The sequence below is a fragment of the Scylla paramamosain genome, chromosome 7, assembly GCF_035594125.1.
Source record: "Scylla paramamosain isolate STU-SP2022 chromosome 7, ASM3559412v1, whole genome shotgun sequence".
NCBI classification, from domain to species: domain Eukaryota; kingdom Metazoa; phylum Arthropoda; class Malacostraca; order Decapoda; family Portunidae; genus Scylla; species Scylla paramamosain.
In genome coordinates, this window is record NC_087157.1 from 9,370,360 (window position 1) to 9,382,280 (window position 11,921).

The window sequence follows — 11,921 nt, forward strand, 5'->3', positions numbered from 1 at the left end:
ATATATATATATATATATATATATATATATATATATATATATATATATATATATATATATATATATATAAGTGTCTTGAAACCTCCCCCTTGAAAAAATCCAAGTCTTTGGAAGGAGGAAATGCAGATGCAGGCAGGGAGTTCCAGAGTTTACCAGAGAAAGGGATGAATGATTGAGAATACTGGTTAACTCTTGCATTAGAGAGGTGGATAGAATAGGGGTGAGAGAGAGAAGAAAGTCTTGTGCAGCGAGGCCGCGGGAGGAGGGGAGGCATGCAGTTAGCAAGATCAGAAGATCAGTTTGCATGGAAATAGCGGTAGAAGATAGCTAGAGATGCAACATTGTGGTGATGAGAGAGAGGCTGAAGACAGTCAGTTAGTGGAGAGGAGTTGATGAGACGAAAAGCTTTTGATTCCACTCTGTCTAGAAGAGCGGTATGAGTGGAAACCCCCCAGACATGTGAAGCATACTCCATACATGGACAGATAAGACCCTTGTACAGAGTTAGCAGCTGGAAGGGTGAGAAAAAAGTGGCGGAGACGTCTCAAGACGCTTAACTTCATAGAAGCTGTTTTAGCTAGAGATAAGATGTGAAGTTTCCAGTTCAGATTATATGTAAAGGACAGACCGAGGATGTTCAGTGCAGAAGAGGGGAACAGCTGAGTGTCATTGAAGAAGAGGGGATAGTTGTCTGGAAGGTTGTGTCGAGTTGATAGGTGGAGGGATTGAGTTTTTGAGGCATTGAACAATACCAAGTTCGCTCTACCCCAATGAGAAATTTTAGAAAGATCAGAAGTCAGGCGTTCTGTGGCTTCCCTGTCCCTGCGTGAACTGTTTACTTCCTAAAAGGGTTGGACGTCTATGAAAAGACGTGAAAGAGTGCAGGGTGGTATCATCAGCGTAGGAGTGGATATGACAAGAAGTTTAGTTTAGAAGATCATTGATGAATAATAGAAAGAGAGTCGGTGACAGGACAGAACCCTGAGGAACACCACTATTAATAGATTTAGGAGAAGAACAGTGACCGTCTATCACAGCAGCAATAGAACGGTCAGAAAGGAAACTTGAGATGAAGTAACAGCGAGAAGGATAGAAGGCGTAGGAGGGTAGTTTGGAAATCAAAGTTTTGCGCTAGACTATATCAAAAGCTTTTGATATGTCTAAAGCAACAGCAAAAGTTTCATCAAAATCTCTAAAAGAGATTGACCAAGATTCAGTAAGGAAAGCCAGAAGATCACCAGTAGAGCGATCTTGACGGAACCCATACGGGCGATCAGATAGAAGGTTGTCAAGCGATAGATGTTTAAGAATCTTGCTGTTGAGGATAGATTAAAAACTTTAGATATGCAGGAAATTAAAGCAATATGACGGTAGTTTGAGGGAATGGTCACCCTTTTTAGGAACAGGCTGAATGTAGGCAAACTTCCAGCAAGAAGGAAAGGTAGATGTTGACAGACAGAGCTGAATGAGTTTGATTAAGCAAAGGTGCAAGCACGGAGGCGCAGTTTCGGAGAACAATAGGAGGGAGCCCATCAGGTCCACAAGCCTCCCGAGGATTTAGGCCAGCGAGGGCATGAAAAACATCATTGCAAAGAATTTTAATAGGTAGCATGAAGTAGTCAGAGGGTGGAAGAGAGGGAGGAACAAGCCCAGAATCGTCCAAGGTAGAGTTTTTGCCGAAGGTCTGAGCGAAGAGTTCAGCTTCAGAGATAGATGTGATAGCAGTGGTGCCATCTGGTTGAAATAGAGGAGGGGAAGAAGAAGAAGCAAATTTAATCGATATATTTCTGGTTAGATGCCAGAAGTCACGAGGGGAGTTAGATCTTGGGTAGTTGGAGAACAGACTTGGCATGGTTCCGGGCAGAAATATAAAGCGCATGAGATTCTGGTGATGGAAGGCTCAAATACCTTTTCTGGGCCACCTCTCTATCATGTATAGCACGAGAACAGGCTATGTTAGACTAAGGTTTGGAAGGTTTAGGTTGAGAAAAAGAGTGAGGAATGTATGCTTCCATGCCAGACACTATCACCTCTGTGATGCACTCGGCACACAGAGACGGGTCTCTGAGAAGGAAACAGTAGTCATTCCAAGGAAAATCAGCAAAATACCTTCTCAGGTCCCTCCAACTAGCAGAGGCAAAACGCCAGAGGCACCTCCGCTTAGGGGGATCCTGAGGAGGGATTAAAGCGATAGGACAAGATACAGATATGAGATTGTGATCGGAGGAGCCCAACGGTGAAGAGAAGGTAACAGCATAAGCAGAATGATTAGAGGTTAGGAAAAGGTCAAGAATGTTGGACGTATCTTCAAGACGGTCAGACTGCACCATCCACCGCGGAGCAGAAATTTCCTCTCTATAAAACATGGGTGTAACATTACTGCACGGTGAGTAAGCATAACACTTTGCAGGATTGAAATGGCGGCTATGTAGTTTTCATAGGTAGACGTAAGGTGTCTTAAGCATGAGGGTCTGGTGTGGGTGTTGACTAGACCCGGGTAGTGTGAAGCAGTGTCTGGCAGTGAAGCAGTTAACGTCTCCAGTATGCAGTGCAGTTATTCAGATTGCCTGCTGTTTATGTACAATCTCTGGATGAAATTGAAATAACATTAGCCTTTCCATCCGAGGGTTAAGTCAGGTTTGCATTAATTCAGCTCACTGATTTCATTGCTAATCCCTTTATTGTGTAAATCACTATTTAAAACAAATCCATATTTTTGCCCAGAACTAATTAATCACTGTCTTGAAATTAGTAGGCTAGGGAGATTTCCATAAAACCTTATTTTTTGCTGTATGGGATAAGGTGTCCTTCACCCATTGTTATCATATACTGTCTGTCTGAGCAGATTTTCATCAACGGTCAGGAGCCATTCTGGTCTGGGGTTTGCTTACTTGACTCCGAAACACTGGTTGACTGCCATCAAAGGCAGATTCATGTGGAGAGAGAAGTGTCATCTGGTGATATTCAGTAAAGCCTCGGATCAGTATTTACTTTAGTTCATTACTCCATTACACGCATTTTTATGCATTTTGATTTGTGTTTGATGAAACCTGTCACATTTACACATTTTCAGTCATTACCTATAAAACAATTACAAATAAAACAAAAACAAAAATCTGGTAAAGGCTTCTAAACGCCAAATCCAAACTTCTTTGTTAGAAGGCACTGTCATAGCCCTGATAAACTGGACATAAAACTGTAAAAAAAGATCTAACAGTATTAAAAGAAATGTGGTAGTGGGCAAGGCTATAATGAAGAGGGAAATTGTGGAGTAGAAAGCATTGCATGAAAAAAATGCAACAGGTTTACTCTTGCAAAATTATCAATTAGAAAGATTAAAAAAATGTAAATAAATGTGGAGAAAAAGGAGCATTGACTCTTGGATCCCTCATGTACACTAACTTAGCCTAACATAACCCAACCTAACCAGTCGTGGGATTTTGCTCTCCCTGGCGTGCGTCCTTAGGTGGGACAAATTTAACATGATTAGTGAACAAAAGTAAATACTGTCTGCAGCTGCCCGGAGGCAGCTAAAGGATTCTAAACCCACACGGTGACGCGAATCGTTTATTGCATTCGGTCAAACCTGAAGACGTACATAATAAACATAAGACGTGCGTAGCACTACTAACCATTAAATATTGTATCAACATGATGTATCACTAATCATGGATTATACTAATTAGGGCAATCGAACCCTTGTAATACTGATGTGGAACTCACGTGTTTGGGGTCTTAAGGCCCCATCTCACCAGAGGCAGTCCTTACTACGCGCAGCAGGTTCTCAACACGTTCAGAAAAATTTTGAGGACGTAGTGGAGACGTGGTGGTAATGCGAAATCTCTCCACTGCTACGTATCTACCAAGCCTTTACTGCGTACCTCCTTTGACCTTACTACGATATCACTGGGTCCAATCGGGTTTAACTACGCGCATAATACGCCCGTGATCAAGCTCCCGCCACGCTCATTAGGTTCCCGCCACGCTCACTGGGTTCTTACTATGCGCCCAACCGGTGCGCAATACGCTCACGTGACGCTAGTAGGATGCGCTGCTTCCTGTCACTTCAGGTCTCATCTGCGATTGGTCGCCATCCTGCTGGGGTGGATGGGCAAATTCATGTTTGTATTCTTCAACAATGGCCCGGCAAACTTCTGGTATGAAGGTACTGATGGTGTTACGGGCCACTCTAAAGTCAGACTGCAACGTAGGATACTTATCGCCAGTTGACAAGTGGCGAAGGGTGATGGCAAGTTTAAGACCAGGTTCAAGTGCTTTTCTGTATTTTGTGTCCTGCTTAGATAACATGGGTGTTAATCTGGTCAGAAGCTCGTCAAATATTGCTGGTGGCATGCGAAGAAAGCTGAAGAATGAAGCCTCATCACTTAACTTCAGACTTTCCATCAGTCTGTGGTAATGACCAAACTGGAGTCTGCTTTCTAGATTTAACCATTCTCTGACCCAGCATTCTTCTTTTTCTCCGTCTTCTCTTAGCCAGCAAAACAGCAGCAACATCAGCATCCAGCACAGCCAGTTGTCCATGGAGCAGGACGATCTGGTGCAGAATTTGTGGACTCATGATGCTCAGGAACCAAAGTGAGAGTGGTAACTCATGAGTAGGTGTAGCTCCTCCCTATTCCCGCCACCCAGTCAACCAAGTCCTTGCTGCGTCAGTAATGCGTCAACCAAGTCCTCACTGCGTCTCTAATACGTCAACCCGGTCCGCACTAGGTCAGCAGACGGTCCATTACACGTCCTCAATTTTCTATGCTCTAGCTACGTAAATTTTGAACAGTATCAAAACCACTCCACGTCCATGCCGTCCTCGCGGTCCTCATTGCGTCCAAGCCGGTCCTCGCCGCGTTCATGCCCGTCCTCAACACATCCTGGCGATTTTTGCAGGACGTAGTAAGGACGTGCTCTGGTGTGATGGGGGTATTAAGGAGGGCTATCATCAAGCAACACCTGCGTCTGTATCGTAGTGGTCCGATCTTTCCTGGAGTAGTCACACCCTAACTCGGTGGCGGTACAAAGGAATCTGTCCCTCCGGGCTTCGTTCCTGCTGGCCCTCGGCGCCTCACGCCTGCCCGTCTTACCCTTAGGTCAGCAATAGTTCCCGGGTGACTCACTCCTCTACGGAGATCCCTCTGTCTTAGCTAGCCTTCACGCCATGTCATCAACTTTTCCACGTAAACACAACCCTCACTACCTCTCTGCAACTAAGCTCTCCACAGCTAGTTCCTCTCACACATCCTCATTACTGCAATTAACTACTATAATGAATTCAGTTTCCTTAATATCTACTCTAATTAACTTAGTTTCTTTAGTGTTACCCATGCTTCATATACTGGTTTATTTTAACTCTCATAACACAGATCATATTATTTAGCATACGCTTATTCAACAACAACTTCTTTCACCCGCTCGCGTCGGCGGTCTTTCACCCGCTCGGCGGTAACACTGTCCAGTCCTTGATGTGGTGAACTAGCAAAGCTGATCTAGAAGCCATGCCCCATGGGCTACTGCTTCCTCTTCCTTTCAGCAAGACAGCTGATTGGTATACTCACAATGCTCTTGCAACTTTCCCTATTCATTTTATATTTTATGATATTTTCAGTCATATTATCATATTGTCAATCATATGATTTTTGAAGATCTATTTGTGCTGCCTTACCCAATCACACATTAGGAATTGCCAAATGGTCTGTAGATAATGGCCAGTGACTGTAACAAAAAAACAACCAAATCGGGAGTTTCACTGCCAAGAGGGCAGGTTGGTGACCGTTGTAGCTGCCGCTGTCATGCAAAATCATTGAGTTGCAATAATATTGATGACTTGGCCTTCTGCGCTTGCGCATCCCAAGGCGCAAGTTATTTTGCATATGGAACATGCGAGATTTTTAGATTTTGTTAGGTTGTTAGGTTTGATTTGGTTTGGTTAGGTTAGGTTGGATTTGGTTACGTTAGGTGTGGTTTGGTTAGGTTAGGTTAGGTTAGGAACCCTATCTTGCATCCCGTGTGTTCTATGAGCCTATTTAGGTGTTAATATAACTTTTTTTTTTTAGCCTGTAAGATTATTCAGTAACGACTTGAAGGCATTTATATCGATATGAATCAAAACAGGTTTCAATGATCAAGTTATAGTCGCTATAATAAGGCTGTGAAAAAAAAAAAAAAAAAAAAACTTGAAGTTCACGAATACCGCAGGTCTCGGGATGTGGTGCTGACGTGATGATGCACATGCGCAGATGGTCGACTCACCAATATTCTCACAGCTCAAGGATTTCGCACGACATTGCAATGATTGCTACTACCTCAACGCCACTTCAAAGCTTCTGAATTGTCACTAGACGTGCCTGGGTATGAGAAGGCTCGTCACTTTCCATGTCCAACACTTTTGCTTCTGCCTGACATGGCGTGTTATGGACAAACATTGTTGTCTGTTTCCTCTGTCCCCACTCACCGTGTCTATCGTGTGTGTGTGTGTGTGTGTGTGTGTGAATGAATGAATGAATGTGTGTGTCTGTGTGTGTGTGTGTCTGTGTGTGTTATTCCCATATTATATTACGTATATCACACCACACATTCATGATAAGGGCAAGGTGTGACATCATAAGCTGCAACATCCTGCTGAAAGCGAGATGTGTTACAAACACACACACACACACACACACACACGACGTCCCTATCACTTTTTACCATTCTATAGATGGTACAGATGGGTTAAAAATTTGACAATGTAAACAAGGTCCTCAGTCGTGTCTCTAGAGCAGGATCAGGCGGTGTTGTGTCTGGCGAAGTGGCGTGTTCAGCTGTTGTGGAGGTAATGATCAAGAATTTTACTCAGTTCTGCTTATACAGTAGCTACTAGTTTGGATCTGGCAGGAATCATGTGTTTAGGCAATAATATAGATTGGTGAAGAGTAAGGCACTAGGAACATCTGTAACCCAGTGTGTCAAGCGGTGTGTTTTGAATGCTAGTACACATCCGTCGTATGACATTTTCTCGTCTCCTGCCGCCAGCTGATCACATTTGATAGTTAAGAGAGGCAATCCTATACCACGAATCACATATAGATTCCGGTTGACGAGTAACAACTGAATATTTAATCTCGTCACGCTTTACAACACTGCATAAGATATTTTCACACGAGTCTGTTATCAGATTGTGAGTGACTTATCAGGAATGATAACAATACTACGTGAGCTGCACTTCTTAAGGGAATTTTCTTATCAGAAATTACATTGTCTTATCTGCCAATTTACAAGCCACCTGTGACAGCTACATGCTTACACATACTTCCTCCTGCAACAGTAACAGGTAAGTCGAATTGAGTATTAGTGAAGTGTTGTGGTGCCACTACAATTGAGGGGGAAATGGCTTTGGGGAATAAGAACAGCGGGGGAGGAGAGAGAGAGAGAGAGAGAGAGAGAGTGAGAGTGAGGGTGGTGATAATGATGTAATAAAAACCCTATGAACTGTGGCCTACATTACCAAACATATTTTATGAAGAGCTATGTCTTGTAGTAGCTATTCAGAAATTCGATTATTACAATTTGCAATTTGTGAGTGGAGGAGAAAGATTTACTTGATAATCTGAACCTGTGATGTTTGTTGAAAAGTTACTAGGGACAAGCAAGCATTTCATGGACCTGGGACCTTATTCTTAAACCTTTCGGCGCATTATCTTATCCACTACCTTAACTGGCTGTTGTGGAAATGAACAGGGGGTTTTAAGTACATTTTATTTTACCTTACTTTATAAATTTGTAGAGATACTTTAGCAAGAATTCAGTATCCTCAATGGGAGTAACTATCATCTCCGTATAAATGAGAACCCAAGGCGCGTTTCAGAATCCGAAGCCAGAACAACATTGCTAATGGCGTGAGGTATTCCAAAGAATAAGGATTGTGGAGGAGTCATTGAGGATAAGAAAAAGAATAATAAAGATAAGTCCGTAGCTCCCATCCTATGATAAATTATAGCGTACTAGTAAACTTGCTTGAATGCGACGTCAGTATACTAAGGGAGAGCGAGTATTCAAGAGGGGATGTTACATGTAGCACGACCACTGAGGCATAATGAACTGGAGGGATTTTCCACAACGGATGTCTGGTGGAACTATCAGTCTTGTTAGAAAAGATGAAAAATTCTATCAAATTAAGGACGACTCAGTTTACCAATTAGACCCTTTTTGTTTTCTTGTTACGTGCAGAGGAAGCTGGTTAAGGATACGTAACCGAAATGGAGGAAAGAAAGTCCCGCCGAAATGCTGCCCTCTCCCTCCTCCATCCCCCCCTCACACACACACACACACACACACACACACACACACACACACACACACACACACACACTTAAAAAGTAAAGAGAGAGAGAGAGAGAGAGAGAGAGAGAGAGAGAGAGAGAGAGAGAGAGAGAGAGAGAGAGAGAGAGAGAGAGAGAGTCCAAAAGTTTACGTGTAGTATATATATATATATATATATATATATATATATATATATATATATATATATATATATATATATATATATATATATATATATATATATATATATATATATATATATATATATATATATATATATATTTCTTTTTTTTTTTTTTTTTTTTTTTTTACAAAGGTCTCGCATTAATCAGGAGTTAAGAATGGCAGTAAGGGGCGTGAGAGGCTGGTTGCTGCTGGCCGTGGCTGTGATGGTGGTTGCGGTGCAGGTTGATGTGGCGAAAGCTGCTGCGTTTCCCATCATATTCCCGTCCCATGTGGCCGTTTCTCACGGGAAAGCCGTAAGGCAGGGGGCGCCATCCCCAGCCGTTCCTCCGCTACATGTCGCCCTCCCACCCATGGATTTCGACCCAGCCGTTCGGTGTATCCGTAAGTATGGCATATGGATGGTATATGAGTTTATGTATTTAATTACTTGCATGTACTCTTATAGTACTCATTTACCTGTTTGCACTTTTTCTTGGATTAAGGTAAGCTCATTATGTCCTTTATTGAAAAAGAATCAATATATCACGTTTTTCTTCAAACTTATGTATATTGTTTGTATTCCACCAATCTTATTCTATTTGGATTTTTCTTTTCTTTACATTTTTGCCTCTTCTTATTTTGTTAAGTTTATTGCTGTGAAGTCTTCGTATCTGGCTTCCAGATTGCTGAGTCTTACTTTTTTTTTTTTAACACACACACACACACACACACACACACACACACACCTTCGTAGCTCAGTGATAAAGGGGCCGAGTCTGTGTTGTAAGTTCGAACCCCACTAGGGATTGGTCTCCTCTGGGATTCTTTCTGCTGCCAAGCAGGGCAGTTAGTTTCTCCCCTGAACAGGGGATGGTGTGCGTGTGTGGTGTGTGAGGTCACAGTCAATGATCGGTAATAATGAGCTCTGAGCTCGCACTGAGAGGGTAACAAACGGCTGGTGGTTGCGGGTCCGCTTAGTGAATTACACACACATCTGTAATGTGGGTCAGAATAAAGTCAGTAGAGAGTTTTCTCACCGTCGTGCATAGATCTGGTTATTTAAGATTCCATAAAACTACTCTCTCTCTCTCTCTCTCTCTCTCTCTCTCTCTCTCTCTCTCTCTCTCTCTCTCTCTCTCTCTCTCTCTCTTGTGTGTGTAATTCTATGGCCCAGTTTACACTACTCCGTTTTTACGGATTATGTTTCCGTACACCGTCCAACAATGACGTCACTACCGTTTCCGTTCGAGCAATTATAGTGGGAACCGGGCTCCATTTTTTGCCTCCGCTTGAAGGAACGCCGTCGAGCGGAAGAGATGAACCAAGCAGCATGGTTGACCAAAACTTACTCCACTGCTCCCTTACAGTCTGCCCGACCTGCCCACCGTGTCACATGATGGACTCTCAAGGGGACTGCCGTCCAATCTTTGGCTGCAAAAGTCACCGGTAGATGCTGCTGGAGCCTCAAGGAACCGTGGAGGCATTGGCATTTGTATTCCGATGGATGACGGTCACTAGGACAGAAACAGGAAAATAAATGTTTTGATTCATTAATAAATTGTGATTTGAAATTCATATTTTACTAGCTTATATTCTTGTTCTTGATCACTGTGATTATGACGATGATAATGATGGTAATTGTAGTAGCAGCAGCAGCAGTATTAGTAATATATAGTAGTTTTAGCAGTGTTTATGATGATAATAATATACTAATGATAACTTGACGATAAAATTATAATAATGAAAAGAAGAAAAGTACATCATATTAGAGAACCTCTTCTCGTAATAATGCTTTATTTACTGAAAAAATAAATAAATAAATAAAATCCAGTCACTGTTGTTCTATTGTTATTTGTTCATTATCTGGATTTATACTGGCTTCTTTTTCTTTTATTGTTTTTTTTTTTCCAGAACGAGCAGAGCGAGATAACGAGTATACTGCTGATTTCCAAAAAATGACAGACTGAACTGGTATATTATGTAAACCATTTAGTGGGGAGAACATCCAGATAATGATAATAGAGAGCCTAAGCGTTGGTGGAGGGAGATAGTGCATGATGATTATGGTAGATTATTCTGATATGTGGCATGCCTGGTGTAGAATTCAGAGATTCATATGGTTATTTTTATCATTATTATTATTATTATTATTATTATTATTATTGTTGTTGTTGTTGTTGTTGTTGTTGTTGTTTTTCCCTACAGAAAATACTAATATGTAACAGAAATAATGTCACGTAAAAAAATGCATGGACAAAAATTAGAGGGCTGGAGGTAAATTGTCTTATTTAGGTTGTAAATAGATAACAGTACAAAAATTAGATAATATTGAAATATAAATAGCGTTTCCATTGCAGTACTGTATATAACGATAACAATAGTTGTCTGTGAATTCATGGGTCAGACAAGGTCCTATAATAGACTTGTCACGTCCATCCCCCCTTCCCCCGGAAAAAAAAAATAAATAAATAAATAAATAATAATAATAATCACGTATTGCATTCCTGGGAGTGCATCTACCCTATGTTGAGAACAGGATGGTGTAGAAAATACTAAATAAATATAAGTTGAAGTTAATAGGCTAGGGTTACTACCATAGAAGCCCCCCACAAAAAAGAAAAAAAAAATGTGTCTGAAATTTGTATGGGATTAAAGAAAGCACTGTCTATAGTGATGAAGGGATAAATATCAAGCAGGACCAAGAGTAGCAGAGGCCGGAAAGATCAAGACACATGAAGACTGAAAGGTGGTATGATGGAAGCCTGGGCGGTGATCTTTTCCGAGCGAGGGCATAGTGAATGGATGTGTATGCATGGAGTTACAGATGGTCTGAGTTCCGCAGCAAAGTGTGCCAGATGTATGACATGGAAGAGGATGAGACAGTGGAACATGTGGTGCTGGAGTGTGTGAAGTATGCCAGAGACAGGATGAGATGATGCAAGTGATATTGACTAAGTTTTGGCATGATAGGGATGAAAGAGTGGAGAAAACAGGAAAGGAATGGATGGTGTTGTTGCTGGGACTGTGTAGAGAGGCGAAAGAAGGGATGATTGAGGCGGTGAAAGAGTTTCTGGAGAGAATGTGGCGTGCCAGATGTAAGAACAATTAGTGTATAGGATGCTGTTCGTTTCTCTTTTTCCCTTCCACAGGAATTGCTGATACAAAGGCCTGACTCAGGAGCTATCCTGTGACACCTGTACCATCAAGATCAAGATCAAGACATGGAGGGATTGCAAGTTGTGTGGGCGATAAGAATGGCTGGTAGGAATCAAAATGAGCGTGAATGGGTGGTAACAAGAGGAGACAGAGTGGGAGCCGAATGGGATGTGAGAAAATGGAAGAATGAGATAGACAAAGAAGTGAAATGTGTGGGATTGAATGAATGGAAGAATGAGATGGAAAGAAAGAAGACCTTGGAATGGTACAAGGAGAAAGAGGCCCCGAGG

At 41.9% G+C, this 11,921-nt stretch overlaps 1 protein-coding gene across 2 annotated transcripts in view; it reads left to right on the forward strand.

Moving 5' to 3' along the window:
• Positions 1-6,829: 6,829 nt before the first annotated feature.
• LOC135102027 (dual specificity protein phosphatase MPK-4-like) overlaps positions 6,830-11,921 on the forward strand; it is a 31,335-nt gene continuing 26,243 nt past the window's right edge. For both annotated transcript variants that reach the window (XM_064006650.1, XM_064006654.1), the window contains exons 1-3: positions 6,830-7,321; positions 8,627-8,877; positions 9,843-11,736. The gene's annotated coding sequence lies outside the window, so the exon portion shown is untranslated. The remainder of the gene's footprint in view (positions 7,322-8,626; positions 8,878-9,842; positions 11,737-11,921) is intronic.